A 21,267-nucleotide genomic window follows, 5' to 3' on the forward strand; every position below is an offset into this window, starting at 1 on the left:
TTGCATCTTCATAATCGATATCTGATCAATATTTTGGCAGGTGGAGCAAGCAGATTTTTTTTCCTCTTCTCCTTACAATCTGAGACCTAAGAAGACCATTAAATTTCCTGCTCGCTTCGCCTTTACTTCAATGGATGCCGACGGGGTTGATATAGCTGTGTAGGTAATCATCCTCTCCTGTCATTTCCTCGGGATTTCATATTGACTACTCTTCTGATATGACAGGTTGATGTCTGCGTTGACACTGAGGATAAGCAGATGATAAAGATACTGGTGATGACAAAACGGCGACTGATGATGAGATCTCCGCCAGTCCGTCAGTCAACCCTGCCGAGGTTGAACTGTGAATCTCTATCCATGAATATCCAACTGCTGGACTTTCTTTCGATCTTCTCATGAAGAACTCATGCTGTGACCACCGAAACGTGGGTGGTTTTATCGTGTCTAAATGTTATGCCACTATGTATACCAAGATCTGCAAGATATACGTTCACATCGCTACCACCGAGGTATGGAAGAACGATCCACAAACACTTGATATTGTTGTAGCTGGATTGCTGCCCGTGATAGAATAGATGGAGAAGAAGAATCTTCGTGATGTCAGCAACAAGGAACTGTATCGGTGGGACGATATGATCTCTAATTGTGAGGTTCTCATATTTAACGTCGATTGTATACGTCATTGTCTCGAGATCATCAAGATCGATAGAGCGGCCACCACCGCTAATACAGTCTCTTCTGCGAATGCCATCATAGAGGAAGAAAAAACTCTGGCTATGGAGTCCGTAAGAGTGAACAAGGCGATTCAGGACTTGAGGATCAAGACTGATAACTATCAGAAGAGGCTTGAGATGGTGTACAGCAGAAACTATTTATTGTTGGATGGGTTACTCTATAGAGTTTTGGTTTTTCACATTTCACAATGTTTTCTTGAGTAAGGTTTAATTTGATGAAACTTTTTAGATTGATGCAATATGTTTGCTTTTGAATTAATTGGTAGAATATTTAGAGAATTACTTTTTGGGGAAATGAAATTGCATTTTAATATCTAGGTTATCGTCCTACAATTAGGTATAATATGCTTTGAGCCACTTGCCATTGGTTATAATTCCTTCAACACCTCCTTTGACTGCAAAGATTTTGTAGTATCCGCTAGGTGTTGTTTTGATGACCACATAGGGACCTTCCCTTTTAGGTGCCAAATTCGGAGCAGACATGTCTTGCTGAATATGTTTTGCAGTTTTCAGTACTAGATCTCCTACTTGAAATGTTCTGGGTTTTACCATTTAGTTGTATGTTTTAGAAACCCTTCGTCTGTATGCTTCTACATATTTCTTTATTCAAGCATATCTAGGTCAGCAACTTTGGCGTTTGATGCTTCAGTTTCATCCTATTTTACCCAGCTAGCAATTGTAATCCTTGCTGAAGGAATCTTGATCTCGGCTGGGGAGGACAGCGTCTGCACCGTAGACAAGGGAGTAAGGTGAAGTTCCGGTCGAACTCCTTGATGCAATCCGGTATTCCCACAATACCATAGGTAATTGCTCGTTCCATGTCCTTGGATTGTCATGCACCGTTCGACTAAGAATCTGAATCAAAGTCTTATTAGTACCCTCTGCTTGCCCATTCCCTTGCGGATAGTATGGTGTGGAGAAAATTTTCTTAACGTCGTACTCCTGAAGTAATTCGGTTTCGTGTTTGTTTGCAAAAGGGGTACCATTATCTGTAATGATATGTTTAAGAACACCGAATCTGCATATGATATATTCCTTGATGAATGCCGCAATGGTGATGCCAGCAGTGCTTCGAAGAGGGATAGCTTCACCCCAATTGGTGACGTACTCGGTTGCGGTGATAATATATTCGTGTTTTTCGATGATGCAGGGTTAATCTTGTCAATAATGTCCAGTCCTCGGCTGTAGAACGGCCGTGGAGTTTTAAAAAAATGTAATGGAAGGCAAGGAGTGTGTATGAGGTTACCGTGGACCTGGCCTTGATGGTATTTCTGAACATAGGCGTCTGCGTCATCTTCCATGGTCGGCCAATAATATTTCTCAAGGATCTGGAGAAATAATTTCCTTGTCCCATGATGTTCCTCATCGTGCATCTCTTTTAGGCCCATCGGGATTTCACGTTCTGACAGACATCTCAGTAGATTTCCTCCAAAGCTTTTGTGATATAGAATCACATCGTGAAAGACGGACCTCTTAGATTTCTGGGTTAACCGAAATGCTTCTTTCTTTTCTGAGGGTAGGTCATTATCACTAAGGTATTTGATGTAGGGTTCTCTCCAGTCCCCGGGATAGTGAATGGTCAGCGCTTCGAGTTGACGTGGCGGAAACAGACAACTCGGGCATGATCATTGCAATAATCTTGCTTGTGTCTCCATGATAGGCCAATAGTATCTGAGGCACTGGAGTCGTCTGTAAAGGGTTATTACTGAAAAAGCGGGGGTATAACAACCACAACCAATAATTCGTTCGGCAATCTGTATGGACTAAACTCCAATATAATTTCGAGAACATCAACTTAAAAGTGAGACTCAATCAAGAAATATATCAAATGGCTTTTATATCTTTCTCAATACAATCAGCAAATCAAGCAGATAAAAATCCGTGAGCCTGATTGATATGAGAAATAACTTGGATGGTACCAAAGACCAAAGCCCAAGTGTCAATCAGGTTCTATACAACAAACAAGGTCGGATTTATCAACTGATTGAACTACGCACAACCCGTGATATTTCAATTATATAAACAAATATAATACGGAAAAGAAATAACACAAACACCAGAAGTTTTGTTAACGAAGAAACAACAAATGCTGAAAAACCCCGGGACTTAGTCCAGCTTTGAACACCACACTGTATTAAGCCGCTACAGACACTAGCCTAGTATAAGTTAACTTCAGACTGGAATGTAGTTGATCCCTAACCAAGTCTCACACCTATTAAGGACAGTCACGTTCCTTACATCTCTAAAACCACGCTGAAATTTGCACACTTGATTCCCTTAGATAATATCACCCACAACTAAGAGTTGCTACGACCCAAAGTCGAAGAGTTATAAACAAATTTATCTCCCACAGATATGTCTATTCTTTATTCGGTATCTACGACCCAAAGTCGGAGAACTGTTGTGATTACTTTCTATATCTTACCTATCGGAGATAAATCTCGAGTAAATCTTAGAGAAGATAAAACTCAATAAGATATAACAAGTAAGATCAGAATACGCAATTATAGAGAAAATAGTTGGATCTGGCTTCACGAATCCCAAATGAAATCTTCAAGTCGTTAACCTAATAATGGTTTTGGAAAAACCTTGGTTAAAGGAGAATCGACTCTAGTTTGCAACTAGGACACAGGAAAGTGTCGAGATTAGGTTTTCCAGTTGCTAGAGTTATCCCTTATATAGTCTTTCAAATCAGGGTTGCTTACAATCAAAGATAAGATAACGTAGTAACAAAGCATTCAATATTAACCATTAGATGAACTCATGATTTAAGATTCAAGCTAAGTCTTCTTAGAAATTAAGCAATCAATCTCCATCGTTAGATGGTCTTAGCTTGTTACACACAAACGAAATATACTTATATTTAGATATGGGTTACCGTACCTAAATGTGCATATTGAGTTGGCTCAATAACAGTTAACCGAAGTTATCCATAGGAACACTTTTGTCCCAGCAGTATTCATCTAACATTTCTAGATCAAATATGAAGATCAATAAATCATGAAAGATAATCAAATGAATCTAATTGTGTTTCAAATAGATCTTTTCAATTGTTCACTATCTCATAGAAATATATCTTAACAAATTGAATCGAAATCGGTTTGATTCGTAATCGTGCAAAGTACTTATACAAGAATCAATTCATGAACATTAAGCCACGGTTTGCATAGATTGCATTCCTTAAATCATAAATGTTCTAGTTCATGAGTATGAAAATCATACATAACCGATTTTAGAACTTCACCACTGTGTCCGCAAACCAGGTACGCGAACAGCAGCTCCGTACCTTGGCCTAGTCAAGCCGTTCACAATCCCGGTTCGCGAACAATTTTCTCGGACCCAACTCAGGTAAACCCGTTCGCATACTAGGTACGCAAACAAGAGTTTCGGGCCTTCTCAGGTAAATCCGTTCGCATACTAGGTACGTAAACAACAGTTCTGGACCTGAATCATCACAATACAGTTCGCATACTAGGTATGCATACCGTGTTGCATCCAGACATGGTTAATTATTCTAAACTCTCATCAATCATTGAAATATCCTTAGAAGACGACAATGGTAATCTCATACATACCATTAGCTTCAAGTAATTTTTCAAGTGATTGAATGATCAATACGAAACTTCCCGAGCTAACATTAAATGACTGTCTCATACAATTTTCACATGATCATCTTTTGACTTAATATTTAATTTCCAACAAATAAATTATTTCCAACTAAACTCGTCAAGAATATAATGAACATAGATAAATCAAAAAGCTTCCAACACATATTTCGAGAAATAGGTAAGCGAGATAAACTCGGCTTGAAATATCAAATGTGTATATTCGAAAAGTCTATATAGCTAACGACTTAGTCTCATTAGAAGATAAAATAGAATAAACTTCTGAGTTATAGATAAGTTTTAGTCTCCACATACCTTTTGTTGATGAAGTTCCTCCAAGCTCCTCAGTTGATCTTCTTCTTCAATTGGTGAACGTCGTGAAGTCTAAAGCTCAACTACACATTCTATCCTAAACCGAGACATAGCTATAAGTAGAGTAGAAATCAAGTATATCGTTTTGATCAACTAAACTTGACAAACAAGCTTGAGATAGCAACGCTTGCGAGTTCGACCGAGCAATGCTCTAACAATCTCCCCGTTTGTCAATTTTAGTGACAAAACTATCAATACATATGGATTACAAAATAAATAAACTCTGTAGCTCCTCGTCCATCATGATTGATTTCCTTGGCTCTTCAGCATTCCTTGAATTCTTCGTTATTCCAAGTACTTCAGCGATTCTGAACGTGTGCAACTAAGCATCATTGTTGTTGAAGATCCGTAGCCATAACAATAAGAAAACAAATGTTCTGAATCATTGTTATACATTATCATAGTATTATTATAGATAATCAACGTCCAATTGTATCACAACTTTGAAATAAATACTATGGTGATATGTATCACTCCCCCTTAGTCAATACTTCATCTTACAATGACAACCATTCCCTCTTACATAATGATCCTTAAACAATGTGTATGTAGTGTGAACTACCAAATAATTCTCCCCCCTTTTATCAATATAAATTGGCAAAGGTACGAAAACCACGGGATCATAGTGAAATTTTCAAAGAAATAATTCATAACTAAAAGAGAACATATCAACTTTGTTTCGATGATTTCACATAGTCGAAACTTAGTGTATTTATCAAGGAGTTTATAAAGATACAAGTTAACTCCTACAATATTCCACAGTCGCATTCCCCGCAAAGATATGGCAATTAAGCACCAATTCAAGTAAGCAGTCTCCCCCCATTTGATGTCATTCCCAAGAGAACAACATGAGTGGCCTTACTTTTACAAGAAAAGAATGATTTCTTTGGACGTGATTTGTTAATATCCAAAATATCATCGATTAAACTAATCACATGAAAACCTTTATGATTAATTTAACCGGAAATCACTCAACGTAAGAAAACTTACGGAGTCATACAATACTTTCACATAAAAGTGGATCAGGGAAAGATCAATACTGCGGAATTTTCAAAAGTTCATTATATCTTTTATCAGTATTTGCATAAAGACATAATAGGCTTAAATTTTGAGCATATATGAGATAAGCACAGTTCACGAACGTAAACACATATATATCTCATAAGCAATTGCAATATATAAAATCAAAAAGATTAAATACATCAAAAATCATCTTCCAAATAACTTTGGAGTTTAAATAAATAAATCTAAAAATATTGCAATATGAAAATCATTGAAATAGCTAGGTGTAATCACAAATAATGCTATTACAAACCCTAGTTATCCTTCTTAAACATAAGAATAAATTTTCATAAGAAGTTTTCTTGACGAAATAAAGCCTAAAACCGTGCTGAAAGACTTATACATATTCAGCAATTAGAGATCGAACAACAACAAGATCATAAGTTGCTTTCTTCAGTTCGGTCTTCAAAAAAACAAGATTCTTTGTTGCAATTGCAAGTTGTTCACGTACAACCCCAAAATCTCGGAGAAGATTTCCAAGCAAATCACATGACATTTGAACAGGTCTGTTGTCTTCATGATCGCATGGAAAGTAACAGGTTATGGTGAGAGGCTTCTCATGAAACTCAATAACCTTGTCATCTTCAATTTTGTCTTCCTTATTGATTTCATTCATCGTGCAGTTCATGATATCCCAAGAGGGTTTCAGAACGTATATATATCTAAGAAATCAGGAATTATGTCTTAGAGCAAGGGCTATGGAATGAGTGTTTTTAACACTCATTCAATACCTAAACGAGTGCGAGACTGAGTGAAAGAGTGTGTTTCTAACCATGGGAGAGGCTAAAATACACACCAAGAGGCACATGATCATCCTCTTGGAGGGAAAATTTCTTGAAGAGGCTGATTATCGGCCCGCTTGAGAGAGAAAAAATCACACAAGAGGCAGAAGATCAGCCTCCCCAACATGATTTTAAATATTTTTTTTTAGTTTTTTATCTCCAAGAGGAAGAAGATCAACCTCCTAGGACGATTTTTTCTCCAAGAGGCAGAAGATTAGCCTCCTAACTCAAGTTTTTCTCAGGAGGAAGAAGATCAGCCTCCTAGTGAAGACTGTCGACCACTCATTCGCTTGAATGAGTATGTGAGTGATTTTTGATGAATGAGTGGGTGTTCTCACTCCATAGCAGCACCAAATTTGATCAAATCTAGTGAAACTCATTCATTTTGAATGAGAACCCTCACTCCATAGCCCTTGCTCTTATATATATATATATATATATATATATATGTTTTTTTAGGAATAAATCCTAGGGTCACATATATTTCTTTCGAAACACGTTGGTGTTGGAACCATACGTCCGATCATGGACCTAGATCACGGGTCGTTCGTGGTCATGAATAAGGATATTCAGAACCAATGGAGCCTAAACCAGAAACAAGTTTTGAACCGATCATCAAGGACATGTTTAAAACTTTAGGCAAAGCATCTTAGCTCAATAAATAAATTTAGAGCACATGAGATTTATTGAAAAACAACAACTCAACTGCCTATTTGAAGGAAGAACTTATTGAAGCTTTTTATTGCTTGATACAACGAGTTACAGATCTTTCATATTAACAAGAGTAAATATTAACTGGAGTAAGGTTCGACAGTAAGATGATCATTTTTTCTTTCATATCAAAAGAAGAATAACCCAAGTACAACAAAGACCACTTGGTCAAGAAGAAGATGTCTTCTTGAGAATCTTGTGCATCCTCACATGGTCTCAATGGAGGAGGCACAAACAATAGTAGTCAAGTTGTAACATGATGAACATTTTTCTCATCAAAGGTGTTGACTTTCACACCCTTTCTTTCTTGGGAAACATTAGAAAAAACAATAATTTTAGTCTCAAGAGAATCAACAGGAGAAGGACAAGAAATACCTGAAGTTGCTGCCTTCTTTGCCTTCCTAATGCTGCGCTTGAGTCTACTGATACTGGGCTTGAGTTCCGATACACGATTATTGATATAAATATCCAGGAATGGTCGAGCCTTCCGATCCAAAACTTTCTTCAACCATAGATAAAGAGTTTGAAAGATTTTCCTTTTGCAGTATCATATTTCTTCTTGAAGACAATCATCTATCCTAATAACATTATCCCTTTGACAATTGTTACAATTGTGGAAAGGTTTTGTATTACCCTTACAAGCAAATGTTGGCTCATTACAACACTTTCTTTGTCTCAAGGTTGGACAATTAAAACCAGTAATATGAGATACAGGTTTGATCACTTCTTTGGACATCCAAACAAGAATGTTATGAAGTTTCTCATTTTGTAGATGAAAACGATATCTCCTTTCAAGGTGACCTTTGTTTTCGCAATAATGGTAACTGAAGGGAATGCTACTACATGATCTCATGTGATCTGTTTTTGAAGGTTGATGAACCTTCTCTGGTACTTCACGAACAAGCTTGAGATAGCAACGTTTGCGAGTTCGACCGAGCAGTGCTCTAAAAATTACCAGTGTTTGTCCACATACCTCGTCGTGGATGCGACTGAGTTGTTGTTGCGCTTCATCATCTTCGAGGTACCGTGATAATGAACTATCTGGATTGCGATAATAGAGTGCTCCATGAAGCAAGAAGAATTTTTTTGGTTTCTTGAGGCTGACGTTTCCTTCTGGAAGTGAACTACTCAATTCGCGGATGATGGGTGTCCTCCAGTCATTTAATTTGATATCTTCATCTTGCATGAGCCATATTGACGATACTGATCGTCTCTGCACTGATATAGTTTTCTCTGAGCTTTCGAATTACAACTTCGAAGAAAGAGTTGCCAGACAGTCAGCATACCTGTTATTAGTGCGTCCGGTGTGGATAATTGTGGAATCAACAAAGTGTGCCAACAATTTTTGCGCTTCGGCTTTTAAGGGAGCAAGAGATACTTCTTTGAGAGAGTATAGGTCGTTCATCTGATTGACCAACAATTTCGAATCGTCTCTTACTTCCATATGTGTAGCTCCTGCTTGCTTTTCCAGTGATAATCCCAATAATAAAACTTCATATTCTCTCGAGTTGTTGGTACAGTGGAAGTCCAGTTTGAATAAGTGTGAAAAGACTTCGCCAGCTAGAGATACTAGGACCACGCCTGCTCCTCCAGTATCATTGCTATGTGTAGCTGACACATCGAAATACAATAGCCATGTCTCTTCTTTAATGACCGAAATTTTTAGAAACTCCTCGGGTATATCTTCATGTATCATGGTTACATATTCTCCTGGAAAGGTTGCGAGTAGGTCTGCAACTTCTTGGCCTTTGATCGCTTTGGGAGAGACACATGTTATGTCGAACACCGACATCTGGAGCAACCACTTTGCGGGTCTTCCTATCATAGATGGCTTGGATAGTAGGAATTTTATCGGATCAGCCTAACAACTAGTATAACTCTGTTTGATAGCAAGTAGTGTGTCTGAATTTCTGAATGGCGTGAACTAGTGCTAAGCAGGCTCCTTCGGATTTATGATATGTGAGTCCTGCATCCCTCAATGTACGACTGAAATATTATATTGGGCGTTTGATTCCTTCATCATCCTCTCGAGCAAGGAGTGCTCCAACATCGACCTCACTAGATGCAGTGTAAAGGAACAATAATCATCATTGCACAGGGGATTTCATGATAGCTGGTGATAATAATATATGTTGTATCTTCTAGAAAGCATCTTGCTAAGTGGGTGTCCAAATAAAGCTTGTTTATTTCTTTAGTAACGGAACGAATGAAGCAATGAGTTGAGATAATCTAGGAATGAAGCGTCGTATATAGTTTACCTTGCCCATGAAGCTCTGGAGTTCTTTCACCGTCTGCGGTGGAGGAATCGTGGTAATGGCCTGTGTTTTGACTGGATCAACTTTAATTCCTTCTTCGGTTACCTGAAACCCTATGAAATTTCCAAAAGACACTCCGAAGGCGCATTTCAAAGGATTCATTCTCAACTCGTAGTCTCTGCATCGTTCAAAGACTTGTCATATATTTTCCAGGTGTGTTGCTCGGGTTCTTGATTTGTCAACAACATCATCGACGTAATCCTCCACTTTTTTTGCATCATGTCGTGGAAGATCGTAGTCATGGCTCGTTGATAAGTGGCTCCTGCATTCTTCAAACCAAAGCACATTATTGTGTAATAGAAATTTCCGATGGGAGTGCGGAACGCTATCTTGTTGGCATCGTGCTTGTACATCTTGATTTGGTTGTAGTCGATATAACCATCCATGAATGAGAACATCCCATGACCACTAGTTGCATCGACGAGCATATCAATGTTGGGTAAGGGAAAATCATCTTTAGGACAACACTTGGTTAGATTTATGAAATCCACACATCATCTGATCTGACCATTCTTCTTTCTGACAGGAAACACATTGTCTATCTAGGTCGGATGTTGAATAGGTTTAATGAATCCAACAGCCAACAGTTTCTGAATTTCAACCTTGATTTGTTCTTCGATGTCATGTCGGAACTGCCTAGGCGGATGTTTGACAGGCTTGGACCCAGGAGTAATATGAAGATGATGAGTGACCATATTTTTCATCTAGACCTGGCATTTCTTCATATGTCCAGGCGAATATATCTTGATATTCTTTCAGCAAGTTGACCAAGCCTGCTCGTTATTCGAGTGACAGAGTTGAGCTGATCAAGATGGGTCTAGGATCCCTGTCTGTTCAAATGTTGATTGTTTTGAGAATATCAGTTATGGAATCGGTGCCATCTTGCAATTGTCGCGGAATATCTTAGACTTCTTCACACGATTCCTGGAGATGGTGTCACCTTTCTGGGCGGGGAAATCTTCCACTAGTCCTCCCTGTTGATTGCTAATCTTGGCGGTGATAGATGACTTTTCCCTCAATTGATGTCCGACTGGGAAGTGGTGTGTTGTATATTCTGCTGGTCTGATTGGGATGCCTTCATGTGCTTCGAAGTATTCATCATCATAGACAGGAGCATAGGGAGATAAAGATGCTGCAATACGAACGACCTTGTCATTGAGTTGAGCCTTCATAAATTTATGATAAGTAGAAAGGAGAACTTTGTTGTCATGAAGCCATGTGCGTCCCAGGATCATGTGATAATCAGGTTCTTTGTCGATTACATGGAATTTAACCGTTGAGTGGGTTGGCCCTACTCTCAGATATAAATACGTGTACCCGTATGAACTGGTCTTGTTTCCTTCAAAATCGGTCATCACGATCGGCTGACGAACAATCTTGTTTTGTTGGAATTTTGTTGCCTGATCGCAGTCGTATGCGTCAAAAATAATTCACTTTCTTACTTAACTATAATAAATGAACTATGTGATAAGAAAGAGTTTGTTTCCATAGAGAGGCAATTGTTGTTATGCAATTTTCAGATTCTTAAGTAACCAAGGGGGGATTTTTGTTTTAGCAAAGCAATAAAAATAATTGAAAGCAATAAAATATGAAAGTAATCAATAACAGGAAGATATTGGTCATGGGATAGTTTCATTCACAAACATGTATTTTCATCAATGACTAGAATTGTTATTTTAATCTCTCATTTACTAAAAGTCCTAGGATACCTTGATTGCAAGTATATCCCGCTAATTCCATGATTTCATCACAACCACATTAAAAGATGTATATGTGAATTCTTCATAGAAAGCAACCTAAAGTGTAAAAGCACAATTAAGTTTAACTCCCTAAAAGCACTAGGTTATATGGAATAAGACTAATCAAGGCAATCAAACGTGTAAAAGCACTAATTCGATTTAACCAAGGTTATGATTCATATGCGATTATAAAGATGTATCACTACAAGTAATAACCACACTATGCTACTTAGAATCAGGGATAAACAACTTTTTAGTATTGAAAACCCTAATATAGCTTTAGAAACGAATGCAAATCAGATTGATTCCGTACTAAACCAAACAAACAATCAAATCATATGACAATATAAACCATGAATCATAAACAATAAAGTTGAGACAAAACTAATTCATTGAAACAATATCATGTTGTGAAATCAACTTTATCCCATAACCAATATTATGTATTTAGCTACTCATAACTTTTGAGTTCATCATAATCAATAATAAAACGAAGAAGATGAAAAACAAATGAAAGAAAACCCTAGTCGCCGCTCTCTCCAAAAGCTCCAAGTAGTAATGTGATACGTGATATCTCCAAAAGAGAAGAACTTTTCCTTTTTGTAGCTTTTTTCCAACTTTTAAGATTAGGTCCAATCTCCAAAGTCCAGCAACAAGATGTCCACCAAGTCCATATGTGAAGAGTACCCAAATGAAAATATGTCCCAAAAGAGGTCGCCAGAAAACTGATAAATTGACCTGAAGTTAGCCGGGAAATTGTCGAAAAAGTAGCTCAGGTGACCGACAAAGTCCACCCGGTCACCGGTTAAACGAGTCAACACGGTCAAGCTCAGTGTCTCACTGAGTCAAGTATGAGTCAGATCAGCTAACTCATCTGAGTGTGCTAAGTTGGTATTGGCCAAGGCCATGGCACTGGCCTAAGCTCTGTTGCACAATCATTGTGCTTCAGCAGTACAGTCCAGCCATGATGGCCCTGTATGTTGCACCATCTTCTTGCAATATCTTGTCCTGTAACCTTCAGCTCATGCATTCACGCACAGTTCAAATTACCAACTGCAACTTCTTCTCTATCTCATAGCCACTATTCCAAGCAACATTGATTCTCTTATAACTCAAACTCAAACCATTCAACCATGGCAATTGCATCATATGTATCTCAACTTCACAACCACACTACATTTCATTTCCTGTAATTTCACCTGCAACGCCATGCCACACAGCCTCTAGTCAACATCATTACAGCTCCACTAGTAACTTTAACATCAACCCACCACAACAATGACCATTTATGTCTCAGTCTTGTAATTGCCATTCCTGCCATCTGACTGCATCTCCAGTACTGCAACTTCAGATTCAGTCACATCCCCTGCAACACTAATTTCTACTGCCTCTTGCACCACCATCAAACCAATTCCACTTCAGTTGATATTTTCTTGTAATTTCATCTCAAAGCCACAGCTCCTTTACCTGCAATTTCCAGTCCACTCCTTACAGTTACAACTCAACTTTCATTCCATTGCATATATCATCTGTACCTGAATCTCCACCATTTAATCAGCATCATCACCAAATCCAGCCCGTTTCAGCTGCAATTCTGCATCACACCAACAACATACTCCCCGGCTCCTAACATTCATCTACTCATGACTTCCATTTCAGCCCAGCTTTTCTTGTCTCTTGACTGCTATAACACCTATAGAACCAAGCTCCGCTTCTAACCTGCAACCCATTCTGTGTTCTAGCTGCTCAGATGCCACAAATCCAACCACCAACACATTCTCAGTACCGCTACTGCTGCAACCGCAACAAGCCTAAATCACTTGAACACTGCATAGCCTTTACTCTCTCTGTAATATCAACTTCAGCTGCAACCTGAGCTTACTAGCAGCATCAACTACAGATCATCACAAAAGCCTGCCACTACACCAGTTCTCATTCCATCACTCCAGGTCACCTGCAACTCCTACAAACCATCACAGGCCATGTCTCTTATCAATTCAGCTCATCCAGCACTGCGAAACCACCATAAACACAGACTCATCTATGCAATTCTTCTTCTCCATTCAAACAACTTCAAATCCCCATGAATCTTTCATCACAACAGCATATATCTCCATTTTCTTGACCTAAATTACCAGCAGCAAAGGTAATTTCTCCAGTAACTTCACTGCCTCATCTGAACAGCACAACCACCTCTTCCTTGTTCAGCTCGACACCAGCAGCAACAGATTTATCTCCTTCTTTTCTTCAGAAACCCCAAATAATACTTCAATCGACTAATTTCTTTATCTGGTTGTTCAATTCAACCAACACCATTGCTGTTTCTCCCAATTCCTTGAGTACCCATCTATCTGTTCTCTAGAACTTCGTCGATTCTTCATTCAATCACCTCTTATGAAACCCTGATTTTCACAATCTTCACAAACAGATCTCTTCTACTCGTTCACCAGACAAAATCTGTGTTGACTGATTTCTCTCATTTTCAGCATCTTCATTCCTCTATGCATCTCTCCCTTTCTCTGAATTTCTCAACATCTCTAACTCCACAGCCCCCGCCTCTTGTTTCAGGCAGAAGAAGAAATAAATGCTTCTTCTCTGAATTTTAGGTTATGTGTAGAAATGAAAATAACTCCAGGCACTCAAAAATAGGATAAGGGCCACCCATTCCGAATATGACGCCTGTCAGCCTCAGAAAACTGACAATTCATGAATCGCTCCTTCTTGCACAATATTAGTTTGCTCCAAATATTGTCTGAGAATTGATCCTTTTGTCCTTTTCGCTCCAAATGGACATTTTCTCCCTCTTTTTCTCCCAAAGACTCGAAAGTACATAAACACTCAAAAGTAAACATAAGATACAAAATTTACAAGAAAAATAACAAAACATGCATAAACATAAACAATAGATAAATAACAAGGTTTTTACAACACCTACCACTGCCCTTAGGGTTTTGAGAGGAACAACATTGGCAGCAGTGCCTGTGTCGACGAGAGATCGTTTAAAATCAAAGTCGTTGATGAGCGCAGTCACGTACATAGCCATGTTGTTCCCTTTTTCAGACATCCGGTCTTCTTCGGAGAAAGTAATGTTGCTTATTGAAGAATCGTTCATTGAAGACACCTCTATGATTTATAATGATGATGATGGGACTAACGGCACATCAGAAGAGACCTTGTTGAGCATGGCGAATACACTAGCGCGTTGATCCTTTGAGAAGTGTAGAAGTGCACACAGGTCTTTGATCAAACATGTAGCTTCCTGGCATACGAATTTTTCACATGTAGTGAAACCATCAATTCGAAGATAGTCATCCATCGAGGAATTGGTCCTCCGCGCCGAGAGTAAGTCACGTGCAGTGGTGCCGCTCAGCTCCGTTGTTAGCCTGACAATAAAATCAATTATGTTGTATATCGTCTCCTTAGTATGGATTCCTTGTACTCATTCTAAACTTGGCTAAAGTTGGGACTTCTCCATTAATGGGAGGAGAAGGAGTGTTATGAAGAGGGAAACTACTGTTTGAATGGTTTTGGTTGGGATCAGTTGAATCTAACCTAAGACCGACCATCTTGAATTTTCCACCGAGAGATTAATATTCCGCTGTGGTCGCCAATATGTTTGTGGGTAAAAACGACCCGCAAGTTTTCTGGTAAAAAAGTGGTGGAGGACGAAAGTGCTCGCTGAAGCAGGTGTCGAAGTTGCAAATCGTCTGAACCTTTAAACAAATGTACTCACTGGAGTACTTTGAGTTCGAAAGACTAATTTTTAGGACCCTGGCCTAAACTAAGACAATGGCCCTTCCATATTCAATTCGGTCACAAGAGGAGTAGAAGGGTCGGTCTGTAAGGAGCAAAGCAGATATTGTGTGGATATCAATGGAGATTGATACGTAGGTGATGCGATGTGTTGAAATCTGCTGTGAAGATGATTTTCTGTGTAGATGAGTGAAATCTTATGAAAGTGTTTGATAGCTTGACGGTGATGAGTCTTATTTGTTGGTAGTTATCAGATCATAGGTTCAAAAACCTATTTATATCAGCACATCAATCTCCTGTAAGTGATGACAGTTGAAGGTAGTGGAAGAATGAGGAAGTGGGAGATCATGTAAGAACCATTTACACTTTGCACGAAAGACTGGGTTGATCAACCGTCTACTATTTCATTTACTACGTAACTGTCAGCACGACTTACCACAACTCTTATCGTGGATGTACCTCATATCGCACGTGTTGTACGTCGCCAGACCAAAACCCTAGTGATATCCCCCCATGTGATGTGAATTGATGTCTCATGTGTGAGTAGTAAATCTTTGACCTAAGACTATGAGTCTTATGAACTGAACCGACGAAGTTCAATATTATGATGGATGAAACATGGAATGTTGAAACATCAACATGCTCTGCAGACCACGAATGTTGAAGTAGGTCACTGATGACCGTGTCATATCATTATGCTAGTTGAAGCAGTAATGGTATTCGAATGACTTAGTGATGGTTTTATGAAATTGCTGGATCAATCACAGACCATTATGTTGGTGCAATGAGCACTTGTAAAAATAATCATTGTTGAATGATCATAAAAGACCTTTCTTGATTCGTGTGTCATGAGTCAGTCGAATAACGAGGAGAGATTATAATATTAAAATAACAGTTGACAAACAGACCAAATATTGTTTGATGAACCAATAAACTACCGATAGCTAGATCAATATTAAATTCTCAAATATTGATAGCTGAATCAACATGATAAATACTGCAACTCAAATACTGATAACTAAACCAATATGAGGAATACTGCTCTGAGCAGTTAAATATTGATAATTGAATCATTATTGGCGGTTCTGAACCCTGTTGTCCGTGACCTATTGCTAGACGAAGCAATTAGGGTATCGCCAGATGGAGAATTGATGAATAGAGCAAATATTACTAGTCAGAGAAAATATTGCTAGATCCATGAATAATTGGTAGTAAGACCAAATAAAATATTAACTAAAAATATTGGCCAAATATTATTTAATTGTTTTAGGAGAATTATGGATGAAACAGGGAAAGATAAGAGGAAGGAGAAGAATAATATTATTAAGAGAGTAGTGTAGAATCATTACATAGTTTGCCTTATATACAACCCTAGGAATCTAGTTGGGCCGCACATCCATGGGACGTAGGCCCTGTAACACTCCCTCTTGTGAAGTTCAATAACAAAACTTTATACATAATGCTTTACATATAATTCTTCAAATGTCGTTCTCCTTGATGACTTGTGCCGGAGTCCACTGCCTCATTAAAACTTTGATATCGATAAGGAAAAACCCAGTGGGACAAAACATTGATACAACTCTTCACATGTAATACTTCACATGTGTCTCGTATTTTACATGTAGTTCATCACATGCAATACGATCCTCAAAAATCAACGAGTCTAAGTTAATTGCCTCGTTAAAACTTCGTCAGCAAAAAAACCCAAAGGGACAAAACCTGAACTAAAGAAAAAAAGTACAATATTAATTAAACTTAGAACATAGTTGGATGTGTATACGTTGCCTCATTAAAACCTTGACAAGGAAAAATCCAGTAGGACAAAACCTTGACGAAGGGAAAATAGTACAACGTGGAATATGCAAGTAAAGGTGATATGTTGCAGATGATCACTTTGCTTTGTTGAAGTTGACTAGTTGCTTCACAACTCCTAAGGCAGAAAATCCTCGTGGGAAAGACAATAGCCTTAGCCGGGAAATTACATTCTCGGTGTTTGTTGTTGCCTCATTGAAAACCTTACCGAGTAACAGAACCCTGTGGGAAAAAGTAACCTCGGTGAAGGAAAATAGTTCAACACGCCATTAGATGCTCCCCCTGATATCAGACAATTTTCATTAGTCTAATGCAGTCAAAAGGAGTTTATCACACTTTACTTTGGTGACTTGAACGTTTATAAAACCATGTCGTTGATTCTGGAAGTTACGTTGCTTAACAGACTATCGCATTTCATTTCTTTGATTCAGATAGTTTTAGTAATATCAACACGATCTTTATCTCTTCAACGTTCAACATACTTGATGTTTTTAGTGTTGTCTCTCTAAACAAACTTGTCGAGTAACAAAAACCTTTGGGAAAAACTATTCTCGATCGAAGGGAAAAAGAGTACAACACAACTTCAATTTCGAAGAAAAATATGTCGACATCATATCCTTGGATCCTCCCCCTGATGTCGGCATATCCCCCTGATTGCTTTCAGAGTTATTCCAGACAGTTCCTTTAGTCATGTATTTTTCAAAACTGAATATTGGTAATGACTTAGAAAATAATCTACCATATCTCCATCTGATTACTTTCGTTGGAAAAGAGATTATTGTTCCTTCATAATCAACAAATTTTGGATTGCAGTTTCACTAGCATTCCTTTTAATGTCTTTGTAGGGATAAAACAAATTTATTTCAATGGTTACTTTTAAGTACATGATCACATTCACTATACCATTCGAATGACATTGCGTTGACGCGAAGCTATATCTAGCTAACAAGTTCCCTGAGGATGTAAAATTCAATCGAGTATATTATTATACTAAGTACAAAAATGCATCTATTGTACTTAGACATGGGAATTTCATTTCCCAACACATCTTCATCATATTCCTTTGGAAGAAATGGTTACTTACTTACATTTGAACCTCGACTAATCATGGGAGTGCTATCAGGATGCATGTCTTTGTTAAATTTCCTGACAACTTTAGACATATGCAAACTGGTGGAATAATATACTATAAGCTCAGTATTCGATCGAGCTTTCCACATATTTTTCATCTCAAATTCGGATTTTAAATAGCTTTTAAGGTCTCTTATTACATCAAGAGTACGCATCATGTCTGTACCATCAACATAAATAGCTACAATTCCAAATCAGGAACTTTGTTATGAATACGCAAGGAAAAATAACTAACTTGTATATCCCCTCCAAATCAAATAGCCACTTAGACGGGTATACCACATCCGCTTGATTGCTTGAATCTGTAAGTGAGCGTTCTATCTAACTGTAAATGCACTATGTGGTTTAAAGTCATTTGATTTGGGTAACAAAAGTCTATCAAGTACTTTTGTAAATATCTTATATCTCTTGATTCTTTCAGAGATACGTAACAACCACATACATATGCTGCATTTCAAGTTCTTTTGAAATTACCAAGCTAACTAAGTAGCGGAACTCTGTAAAGTTCATTACAAGAGAACAATTCCAGGGCTTTGTGAGAAACCTCGCGCCACAAGGCGAGTCTTTGTACTTTAAGACTACTTTCTTCTCATTATGCTTTATGACAAATTAATTATGTATGTCCAATAGGCTTTACACTTGGTTGGTTAGCATTACAACACCAGATACCCGTATATTTGCCAAAGAACTAAGTTCTACCTGGATTGTGTAGGCCAAATATGCTATTTATTTGAAATTAATCAAAATAAAGCATGGTTCGATTTCATTGTGCTCTACTTCTGGAGCAACTATTCATGGATTATATCATCACTGTGCACGCATGATCCTTCTATTGACTCATGTGCATTCTCATAATCCATCAGGATTTCATTGTTCTCTAGAATCATTTAAAACTTCGGAGAGTCCTCCAGTATTGATTCATGGACATAGTCAGAGACAATCAAATGAGATGATTTCATTAATGATATAAATTAGGTTGTGCCTTACTCATCTACTTTCTTTTTAGGTGAACATTGATCGAACCTAGTGGTCTCTCCATCTTCCTTTATGGAGCCACCGCCTCAACCACACTTCCACCAAGTGTAGTTGCAACACCTTAGTCTATGGTGTATCCCATACTTAGGATTTCTAACCTTGCAAGAATATTTGCAGCTGGTATGTGTGATCTTGTCATTTTAGCGACATTAGTGTATATTCTGAAAATTGATTATTCTTTGTCACTTCACATTTACATTTGTGGAGTACAAGAATCAATATGAGACATAGTGGGAACACACCACGACAATTCATGTCGCTCCGTTAGAAAATACTTTTTCTTATCTCCCCCTAATGATGGGAAGACTGTCTCATTAAAGTGATAACCTGCAAATCTAGTAGTAAGAGATCTCCTGCCAAAGGTTTTAAAATGCGGATAATTGTTGAGAGTAAATATCCAACAAAATTACTTAATCATTTTCGTGACCCGTCATAGTACGATGTGGACTCGTAATGGCATATATATAGTGCAACCAAAAATGCGTAAGAACACAAATGTCAGGCTTAGATTCAGTTACCAACTGGTACGCAGAAAAGGTTGACTAATATTGGGTTCTAAAACGAATTATGTAAACATGCGCGTAATATTGCATATCCCCAAAGCAATAAAAGATAGGTTGGTATGCATAATCTATTCCTTAGACACCATCTGTAACCTTTGATGGTAGCCTCTGCGAGACCATTGGGTATAAGATGCTCTATATTGATCCTATTAAACATGCAATATTCATCAAGTCCTTTTGATGTAAATTCTATAGCATTAACAAGGGTGGTTAGCTTTTGCACTTTGCATTGTGTAATATGTGCTAGGAGTTTTCAAACCCAAATTTCTTGGGAACTATAAATAGTCCAAAATGTCATAACATTCACCAGATCCATCAGTCACTTTAATGGTCCGCATTCTGCATGAATATTTTTCTAAATTTCACTTTGTTTTCTTTGTAATATGGATTTTTTTTTTACCGTTTGCATATTAGGATGGTCTCGATCCTGTTTTACTGAAGACTTTGTAAAAATGAGTGATATGGTTTCTTACCTAAAAGCATAATGGAAAGGGGGGTTGTGCATATAGTATTTTAGAGAACACTTATTGAGAGATATACCGTTATTTCGCATTATGTCAATCTTTTTCTCATTCTCTTGTCCACTCAAACACAATGATGTACGTATGATTCATTTCAAAATGAAACATCATGTCACAACCAAAGTTCCTTTATGGTTATGTCAAAGCCTAAATGAGTCAATTCCCAACATTTCATAGTCGGAGTCAATATGGATTCAATAATCCAAATACTATAGTGATTTACATTTCACTAGAACTCATTAGTTTCTCTAAGAAATATTTCCTTCCAAATATATTAGAAACTATAAAATATGCAATCAATTACATTCTCATCATTGTGAGGTTCCACATGATATCCATTTGCATGGGTTACGTTGGAATTTAACAAGGTGTGATTATCTCTAGAGATTTTTTGACGACTTTGTTCTATCTTGAAAACAAAATTTGAACAACACTACACTCGATGATCGAATCCTCGTAGTCACATTATAAGGAAATAGTTCAAAAACTAGTTTAAATTCCTTAAGATAGTGGAAGAAAAAAAAATTATGAGTTAGACACTTGGGTCTTAAGAGTTTTAATAAGTGGTGTGGCCTTATTACGTAATAAAAGTGAGATTCAACTCAAGTACTTTAGAGTGAATATATATTACGTGTCACCAAATGTATCTCAAGTGCTTTAGAGAATTTATGTCTTGTGTTTTCATTCCATAAGTGCAAACATTGGATCTCGTTCAACTCAATAAGATAGTCGATTGGCCCGGCAAAGTTCTTGTTGCCATTAAAGTTGATGTGAAAAATTGGTTGCTACTATGATACACACAATAAATTGTATATACCAATACCTATGACCAGGTGCTTTTCCAACTCTTTCATTTATGACGGAAGCTAGAATTACATTTTAGCTTCATCCCATGATATATATGTCCCTTTTCTCATGCTTTATATGAGTCATTACGTCTAATCCTTATTACTTCGGGGTTCTTTATATTTTCAATTTTTTTGCCACATTTAGATTAATTTGAGAAATTTATTTATCTCAATAGGCCAAGAGAATCTCACTACACATGTCAACCACTTACTTTAGGTCGAGTAGAAAAGGTAGTTCTCTTGTTGTCATACTTCAACATATACAGTTTCGTTAATATCATTGA

Source organism: Papaver somniferum, chromosome 8 (genome assembly GCF_003573695.1).
Source record: "Papaver somniferum cultivar HN1 chromosome 8, ASM357369v1, whole genome shotgun sequence".
Lineage (NCBI taxonomy): Eukaryota > Viridiplantae > Streptophyta > Magnoliopsida > Ranunculales > Papaveraceae > Papaver > Papaver somniferum.